General features: G+C 38.5%; 1 pseudogene; it reads right to left on the minus strand.

Annotated features, from left to right (window-relative positions):
• Positions 1-7718: 7718 nt before the first annotated feature.
• Positions 7719-9870, minus strand: LOC146368863 (uncharacterized; annotated as a pseudogene).
• Positions 9871-10261: the final 391 nt, after the last annotated feature.

Genomic DNA, 10261 nt, shown 5'->3' on the forward strand with positions numbered 1-10261 from the left:
GAAATGTTTGTCAGTGGGTAAACAATTCATAATGCAAAGTCAGAAACATCAAGTTATTCTTAGTACTGCATACTTGCAATACATAAGTTGTCCTAACAGTCATGTAGGGCATCCGTAGTTCAGGGGGTCGGGAAGCTCATCTTGTAACTGGATGTAATATTAGCAGACAGAGGGTTTGATGTTGCAGAATCTTTGGAGTTGTACCATGCTGAATTGAAGAGCCCAACTTTCACCAAAGGAAAGAACTAACTGGCCCCTAGATTGCCCAATCAAATCTCTTAATGCCACCAGCCCTCCCCTACCTTCACTGTGTGCTCAGCTTGTAGAAAAGAGTTGAGTGTGGAAGAAATGGCAAAAATGTGGAGCTGAAAAGCTAAGAGAGAAAAAGAAATTATATATAAACCAACGTGTCAAATTAATGGACATGTTAGTTATTGGAGTTCTGGCTGCATTTTATATATCTATATTGTGTCCTTTTTATAATAAATAATAAAAAACATTATTTATCCTCACTGTATGAACATTGTTGGAGTCCTTGAAGTCTCGTCATGTTGAAGTTACTCATGTGATGTGATGTTGTTATAATGATCCAGCTGGTGTGCAGCCATCATATTAGAGTTCTCTTTCTTCTTCTGATTTTATACAATTTTTCTGTGATGGTGTCACATTTACAGTGGTCGCAACAATTGCACCTATAGGACCCTGAAAAACTGGTGCACAGACTTCAGAGTCTAATAAGTGTCACCACTGTAACCACTGCATAATGCAAACCATGACACGAGTTTAGTCTTGGTGTGAAACTCATTTTGGTTCATAGACACCAATCTGACCTTAAGTGGAACAGACCCATAAAACTAATGCGTAATAAATCTGTTAATAAATAAATCCAAATTCTCCCATCATCATTCTTTGGTAGGAAGTCATAAATAGGAGTTAAATTCAGACTCGCACAGGCTCACCTCTGCACGACTGGCTTCTCCTGTAACCCTGCATGTTTCTAAGGTTTGTTTTCTTTCTTTTTTTGTTGTTGTTCTTGTGCTTTTTGTCCTCGGGTGAGGTTTGAAGTGTCTGTGTGGTGCAGCTGGTCTGGTCTGTCCAGGCTGCACCACACAGACACTTCCAATCACCACACATCAAAGTACAAAGCGTATGACGTCATCACATTCTGTGTTAGGAAGTCATATTTAGGAGTTAAATTCATTGTTCATCATACTCAAGAAATCTTTCTGTTATCTTGATTAACTTATCCCAACATTGTCAATCAGACTAAGTGATCACATGACGCTAGTTATCAACTCTATAAGGTAACCCAGGGTTTCCCATTTTAGCTACTAGCCTGTTTACATGAAAGGGGTGGCGTTGGGGGCATCTGACCGATCACATACAGAGCAGCAGAACAGCTGACTTTACAAAGAAAGATAAAACTATAAACATGAAAAGGTTAAACACTTGTATTAATAAAGTTCAAATAGGAACTAAAAGTTCTTTTGCTGAGCTCTGTTGATGTTTACCAGTCTGGGAGAAAATACAAGCATAAATACAAAAATGGCAGTGGATATACTGGGAAAAGCATGTCGAATGATGAGCAGTGATACAGGAGACCAAGAGGAATTGCTCAGATAAGATTAAATGCTTTCATGGACGAGGACATGCTAGGGACAAGCGTTGCAGACAAAAGAAAAAAACGAGATTAATGTTTATAGAGGAATTCAAAATGTTGTGAAATTGTTCTGCAGACAAATGGGAAAAGTCAAAGAATGAAGTTGAATTTAAGAATCTAAACTGATTAGACTACTGATGCTCATCAATGGAAAGATCCTCCCACTATCCATGGCACAGCAGTCCAAAGGGATCTTTCAGGTACTTGTTGTAAAGCAGTTTTCCAGAGAACTGATTGGTAGCTAAGTGGTGATTTCATACTTGTTGATCCGTAATCTCAAACACAACCTGCTCTGAAGCAGGTTTGCTCTACAGTTTAAGTCACTATGGTGATATACTCCAGTAAGAAGTGAGCTACCTTCATAGTACCTCTGTACTCATACCTGTGTGTTTCTTTGGCATTGCTTGTAGATATGTTTTAAAATGCAGCTGCAGTGCATTTTAAAACCTTAAGGAAGCTGTTATTGATATGGTGTAGATTAGCCAACAGATTTCTTTTTTTTTTTTACCTGATGGACACAATGCAGTGTAGTAGCCCTGCCCCTCGTTATGGTTTGTTCTTCATCATTCACTCACTGTGCGTCGACATGCTGGATGTCTCCACAAACAGTTCTCTGCATGCAGAGGCAGTTTTTCTTCATTTGGAGCTTTGTGGGAGCTGAGTTCTGTTTACAGAGATGTTAATGGTCCTGTATGTGACCTGTCAGATTTTATTTATTAAACAGACCACCTTGCAGTGTAGCTTCCACGTTAGCTGAGGTTTGTTTTATTATTTGTTTTTGCTTGTTTTTTATTATTCTTGCTGATGATTTGTATTATCTAAATGTAAGGTTCATTCATATCAGTTTGCTTATTTAATTTAAATACAGTTTGTTTTTTTTTGCCTTTATCTTTGTCTCCATAACTGATAGTCTCTTATATCAGATTCTGCTCATAAGGTTACTTTAACATTTGAGGCCACGTTATGATTGGTTTAGGTGGCAGCACAAGCAGCTTCACTTGCATAAAATATACATATTTTTTAAATAACATCTGAAGTAATTTAATGAGGAATGAGTCATCCAGTTCAGCTCTGGTATTATGATAATATAATATGTGCTTCAGTCTTAAACAAGCACAGAATTTAATGAGCTGCTTCTTCCCGACTCCCTGATTTCTGCACAGCTGGATTATTGTACCAAAGAAACTGTTTCTGTAATATTTCTGTGAAATATAGTAATCCACTAAAACCCAGTGAGTGTTGGTTAGCTAAGATTTGTTTTTGTTCTTGATGGAATCGAAACACTCAGAAACGTCATTAATATTCGCTTGTCCTGCTGCAGACTTTTCTATCCAATCTAACAGTGAGAGCGAGCATGTGGTGCCCCACCCACTGGCTACAGGCCACATATTTCTGCAGATAAAGGCACCACCGTATTTGCCTTTATTCCGATGAAATGTCCTCTAAAGGACGCCCACACAATTGATGAGAAGTCAGAGACCAGATGCCGATATTGTAATTCCATTAGAAAAAAGGCTGCACTTAAGTAGGGAAGATATGTGTAGGGTTTTTAAGGCCATTGCAGTCCCAAATGGAGGCAGATGGGGTATGTGAAGTTCAATATCTGTGGGCTGAGCACCCTGATACCACAACTCAAGATTTCTGTTTCTGCGTTATCAAAGGTAGCCGGTCAGAATATTCTGGATAATCCTTCATAATTGATCAGAATTTGCCAAATAGACTTAACATGGTGTTAAGTCTGTCACATCATTTATGAAAGTCAAAGGTTAAAGTGTGATTTTCATCAAGAAGAACTTGAAAAGAGAAACTACATGACTATGACTTGACATTAGGCACAGACAGGAATGCTCAAGCGGTATTAGCTGTTTGAAGGTACATTAGGAAAATGTTGAACGTAATGCACAACAAGCACCTTATTTCCTCCACAGAAGGTTGATAATTAACCTTTAACCTCCGTCACTGTGATGTGTGAATACTTCTGCTACTTTACGAACTATTGTAATCATAAAACACTTTTAAAATCTGTATACTCCAATGATTTAAAAACAATAATACAGCAAACATTTAAAACAAATCTCATGACCAAGGGCGCTGCTGGCTTCAGGACCATGCAATAATCCATGTGTGGTTTGTATTTGTATTATAATACAGTCTGTGAGAAAGCCTTTTTTTTTAAATTATTGAGAATATTGATCAACTAATTGTGATGGTGATGGTGCTCATCCGTCTTTTATCAGTCACTGCATTTTAACACAGTTTGCTCACCGTACATTCCAGTTTCTGGTCGCTGAAACCAGTCAGACCTGAGCTCCTGGGGGCCTCCCTCAGGTGAATGTTGTTTTTTAAACTTCGTACCGCTTACAAAACTTCCCCAGCAGAACAATTGGTTTCAGGTTTATTCCTGTAAAGAGTTTGTACATGATAGATAGTTGTTTTTTTTAAAATATAGAATAGAATAGAATAGAATGCCTTTATTGTCACTATACAGTTGTACAATGACATACAGAGCATCTCCTACTCAGTGTAAACATGCTGGGGGGGGTACAGTTCTGCAGCGCTATGTACATATGGACAGTATTAACATAGGGAAAAACATATATATATATAAAATGTACAATATACAAGCCGTAAGTAATATGTAATAAATAGTGTTATGTATATACAGTTGAGTTATTGCACATAGAATTGGTATTAGATTAGATTAGATTAGATTAGATTAGATTAGATTAGATTAGATTAGATGAGATGAAACTTTATTAATCCCTTGGGTGGGTTCCTCCGGGAAATTCAGTTTCCAGTAGCAAAGCACTGAAAGAAGTAGCATGTTACAGATACATTAAGGGGAATGAGAGTAAGGATATAACCATAAATACACCATATATACACATATACACATACAGGGAGTGCAGAATTATTAGGCAAGTTGTATTTTTGAGGAATAATTTTATTATTGAACAACAACCATGTTCTCAATGAACCCAAAAAACTCATTAATATCAAAGCTGAATGTTTTTGGAAGTAGTTTTTAGTTTGTTTTTAGTTTTAGCTATTTTAGGGGGATATCTGTGTGTGCAGGTGACTATTACTGTGTATAATTATTAGGCAACTTAACAAAAAACAAATATATACCCATTTCAATTATTTATTTTCACCAGTGAAACCAATATAACATCTCCACATTCACAAATATACATTTCTGACATTCAAAAACAAAACAAAAACAAATCAGCGACCAATATAGCCACCTTTCTTTGCAAGGACACTCAAAAGCCTGCCATCCATGGATTCTGTCAGTGTTTTGATCTGTTCACCATCAACATTGCGTGCAGCAGCAACCACAGCCTCCCAGACACCGTTCAGAGAGGTGTACTGTTTTCCCTCCTTGTAAATCTCACATTTGATGATGGACCACAGGTTCTCAATGGGGTTCAGATCAGGTGAACAAGGTGGCCATGTCATTAGTTTTTCTTCTTTTATACCCTTTCTTGCCAGCCACGCTGTGGAGTACTTGGACGCGTGTGATGGAGCATTGTCCTGCATGAAAATCATGTTTTTCTTGAAGGATGCAGACTTCTTCCTGTACCACTGCTTGAAGAAGGTGTCTTCCAGAAACTGGCAGTAGGACTGGGAGTTGAGCTTGACTCCATCCTCAACCTGAAAAGGCCCCACAAGCTCATCTTTGATGATACCAGCCCAAACCAGTACTCCACCTCCACCTTGCTGGCGTCTGAGTCGGACTGGAGCTCTCTGCCTTTACCAATCCAGCCACGGGCCCATCCATCTGGCCCATCAAGACTCACTCTCATTTCATCAGTCCATAAAACCTTAGAAAAATCAGTCTTGAGATATTTCTTGGCCCAGTCTTGACGTTTCAGCTTGTGTGTCTTGTTCAGTGGTGGTCGAAGCGGGTGAATAAAGTCACCCAGTAGCTAGCTGTGCCATTACCCAGCATACACCACTCCCTCCATAAATGCAATAAACGATACAAAAGTATCGTTCTACCGGTTTTTCAGGTAGTTGTTTACATTATATAATTTATTGTGTTCTGTATACGTCACTACAATGTGATTTGGAAAATGTCTAAATATACCGACAACAGGCACTTCCGCGGCAATCTCTTCAATCGGAGGACCCTTCACGTCAATTCCCGACGCGAGGGGGGTACCCTGCGCGTCCATAAGTGAAGCAGAGGGAGCCTGGCCATGCGTCACACGTTTGACGAGTTGGGAGTGAGAACATGTTGGACTGGACTTGTTACTGGGAGGTGGAGTGGAGAGGGGAAGGAGTTGATGTAGCAGTCGCATACAAGAATATCAGCAGAAAAGGAGGGGGTAATGAATGCTGGTTTGGACATAATGCCAAATCTTGGTCATTAGATTGTAACAACAACAGTTATACATTTCGGTACAACAACATTGAAACTCCTGTCTCAGGTCCTCGTTCCTCCAGAGTAGGAGTGTACCTGGATCACAGAGCAGGTATTTTGTCCTTCTACAGCGTCTCTGAAACCATGACTCTCCTCCACAGAGTCCAGACCACATTCACTCAGCCGCTCTATGCTGGACTTTGGCTTCAAAATTATGGAGACACAGCTGAGTTGATTAAAGTGAAATAGACTGAAGTCTTTCATATTGTGGGTTTAAATCTGTATTTTAGTTTCATTTTATTTTCTCTCCATCATTTCTGCACAGAGATCAGCTGTCAGTCAAACATTATGGGTGGTACCTCCACATCTTCTAGTTGTTCTCTTGATGTTTCTGAGTTTTTAAAGGAGATCTTTCCTGTGACTGTTTATGGAGGCTATCACTGCTCATCATCATTTTGATTTACTAAAATATTTCTCCACATGAAAATGTAAACTTCTCTATCCTCTAAATGTTTCTGGAATATTTGTATTGAAAAATGTCAACATTTCTCTTTATGAGTATGGCAGACCATGTGTGTGTGTTTGTGTTTGTTTTTGTCAAAATCATCAAACAAATGAGGAAAAACTGTGATTTTAATGAATGAATTCATATATTGTGTTGATGTTTTATTGTGTGAATAAACTGGAAGGTTTGACTATAAATCAAACTTTGAACAAAGTCTTTTCTTCTGTCTTCATTCCAGGATCTCACTCAAATCTGATGCAGAAAATATGAAACTAATCTGAGAGAATAACTGAAGCAGTTTTCCTCCTGAAGCATCACAAAGTTCAGAGTTCATGTTTAGAGCAGAAGATTCAGCAGTCGCTCTGTGACCTTTCAACTTTCTTCACTAAAACAGCTTCATTACAGAGAAACAAGTCACATTTTCTTGATGTTCTTAAGTCCTTTCAGATGTTTTTAATGGTCCTTGAATGCAGCATCAGTGTCGCAGGTTTAAAAGGTCACTTTCTGTTGTGTTCAAAGATTTCCTTCAGATATGGTCTTTAATCAGTAAAGCCAGTGATACAGCAGTGTCATTAGCTGTGTTATTGGCACCAGGCTGTGTTTATGTATGTGTTTAATTCTGTCTGAGGATGTCTTCAGCATGAAATGATCATTTGCTCAGCTGCTGTGTCTCAAACGACTCCTACAGTCTTTGCTTATGTGACCAACTTTTAAACAACCAAAACAAATTCCCCTTTCCTTGATAAAAGTCAGCTTATCTCGATGCATTTTAGCTTTAAACTGCTTACAATTCTCTAGTAAATGACTGCTGTGTGAACAAAACAAACAACTATGCAGAACAGTGGAATTTGTTCTGCTTCCAGTTGATTGAGTTTCGACTCCTGGAACCGTACTGACATTAGTGGCAAAACTACTTCCCTTTTTTCTTTGCTTGGTGGAACTTGAAACTTTAAAGCTGCTTCCAGATTGTGAGTCTTGGATGTTGCCAAACACTGGATCTTATGCTACTTTCACCTGTTTTATTATGAAGGCAACCAGATCAGTGAACACTGCTCTGTGACCATTTTGTTCCTGCAGTTCATAGGCAACAACTCTCCATTTTTCCCTCAATTTGTATGGAAGTTTCATAACAATCATTCTCATATTTGAGGGCAAATCCAACTCCTTCATATAAACAACTTGCTGTGTTAGATTCGAACATCCTTGAAGAAAAAGAGAGAATGACTGTAGACCTTTCACATCCTCACTTTTAATAGGTGCCCAACTCACAATCCTCTCCATATATGCAGAGGCAATTTTATTTCCGTTCCCAAAATGTTCTTCAAGAAGATATTTGGCTGTGGAATAGCCCTGCTCAGGAGGTAAATGCTGACAACTATGCACCAAGTCTTTAGGCTGCCCCCTAGTGAACTGCTCTAAAAAATGCAAACAGTCGCTCCAGTTATCAGTTTTAGCTTCCACTCCATTTTCAAAGGCATTCATAAATGATCTGTACTGTAAAGGGTCTCCATCAAACATAGGGATGTTTCTAGCTGGAAGGACAGAAGATAAGTTTTGTTTTACAAGCAAAGTAGTGATGTCATTTTGTTTTTGCATAATATTGACAATCTCCTTCGTGCAATTCTCAGTCAAAGTAGGAGACTGAGGCTGTGTTTGCTGCGTCACTTGAGCTGAATCATCAACTTTTACCATCACCTCATCCACCTGATGTTGGTTTTGACTTTGTCTAGGTATGATTACTTGTGATTCAGATGCAGAATTTGTACCAGAGTAATCTCTTTCTGCCGGAACAAATGTATCAGCACAAGGATTTAAATTAGGCGCTTCTTGTACGTGCCCTCTTTCAAAATAAGAGTTCATTCCATCAGAACGCTCAGAGCTACAAACTGAGTTTATTTTTAAGACACGAAGCTTTGCCTTAGTTGCTGCCAACTCTGTTTCCAAGGATAATTTCTCCTTTTCTTTTCTCAGTTTTTCCTCTTGCGCTTCAATAGAATGTTTTTCTTTAATGCAGCGAGTCGCTCCATGAGCGCTGCCTTGTCAGCCGCAGCTTTAATGCGTGCGGAAGATGTTGATGAAATTCGACTTTGCTGTGACAATGTTTTCGAAGGTGGCTTTACACTTGAGATATTAGAGACACTGTCTTCAGGATTTATTTCATCCAAACTTTCAACAGCTTGATCATTAAGAGCAGTATTGCTTTGTTCAGTATACGGCTCGCCTGCTTGCTGCAACCAAACCTTTACTTTGTCCATAAAAACAGAGAATGCTGTCACCTTAGACTGAAAATGTGCGCTTTGCCTTTTCACTTCATCTTCTGGCAGTGGCAAACTTAAAAAGGATTCTTGCAAAGCGTTTGCATCTTGATAGCATTTAATAAACTTCCCAAATTCAGAAGACACTTCCTTAACCTTCTCATGTGAGGTCATTAAAGCAGAAATTTTCCCCATGTACTTAGATGCTTGCTTACACATTGAACTCCGCTTTTCTTGGCATGTCTTTATATACAAATCCAAACCTTTTGGCGTAAATTTGATGCTTCTTTTCTCTGCTTGCATCTGAGTGTCATCCTCTTGTTTACTCTCTTGTTTACTCTTAATATCCGACATTTTTATTGTCCTCTTGGATTATTTCAAACATTATAAAGATGCACAGCACACTGAGAATCCATAGCATAAAGCGCAAACATGATTGCAGTGAACAAACATTTCCACAGAGGGCGTTGGCATGTTTCAATTAGTGATCCTATTATGCACAAATTTAGTACATCAAAACTCAGTTCATCAGTCTTTGTAGTGAAATAATGTCTTTAAACTCCAATAGCTTCACCGTTTTCCTTTACGGCTTAAACAATATTATCACTCACCAGCTTTGATGAACGAGTGACATGTTGATCCAGGCTTCAACATCAAATCCGTCTGGAGTACTTACAGACGATCCAGTAACTTTTATTCGAGTTCGACGGTGATCCTTGAAATCCATATATCCAACATATCCATTAATGAAGGATTATTCCTTTGTCCACGGGCAGGTTTTTTACTTTTTGTAGTGGCAATTCCTTTTGTTTGACAAACCAAACATCCCACAGTTAAAGGTCCACAAGCCACTGCTGCACTGAGATAATATTTCGTACGCAGGCAAAAGAAGTCCACTGTCCAAACTTTAAAGTTGCGTTTTTATGGTTTATTTTATCCAGTTTGGCAAGCAATAACAAGATCCATTTTTAGTTACTTCCTGCTGCTTCTCCTGCTCTAGTAAAAAACCATAGGCTCACCCCAGTGCATGCTGGTCCTATACCAGTGTCTTTATTTATAGAAACAAAATGGCCCTACAGCTTTTACTGACTAATTTAACAAGGTAACATCAAACAAACAAAACATTGAAAGAAATATTAACCTACAAATAAACTTGTAAATAAACCCCAAAATATAAGTAAACTAACAACAAACTTTAACTAATTTCAAAATAATAAAAAATAAGAACAAATAGCTCCAACAGAAGTTATTGCTGCAGACTGAAGGTTCTGTAAACTACTCAGTCATAGAATGATTACGATATTGAACTAAAACAAATGCCTGAATCCTAAATTATGGATATCCTATTGTGGTGATCTGAAATGTAACACTAAATGTGATTAAAACACTAAAACTCTGGACTCCGGGGCTGAACGACCGCGGGGATCACCAGCCCGAGGAAAACACAAAATACACATGACTCCGTGAGAAAGACA

This window comes from Perissodus microlepis, chromosome 18 (assembly GCF_051167445.1).
Source record: "Perissodus microlepis isolate ML-2025 ecotype Zambia chromosome 18, ASM5116744v1, whole genome shotgun sequence".
NCBI lineage: Eukaryota > Metazoa > Chordata > Actinopteri > Cichliformes > Cichlidae > Perissodus > Perissodus microlepis.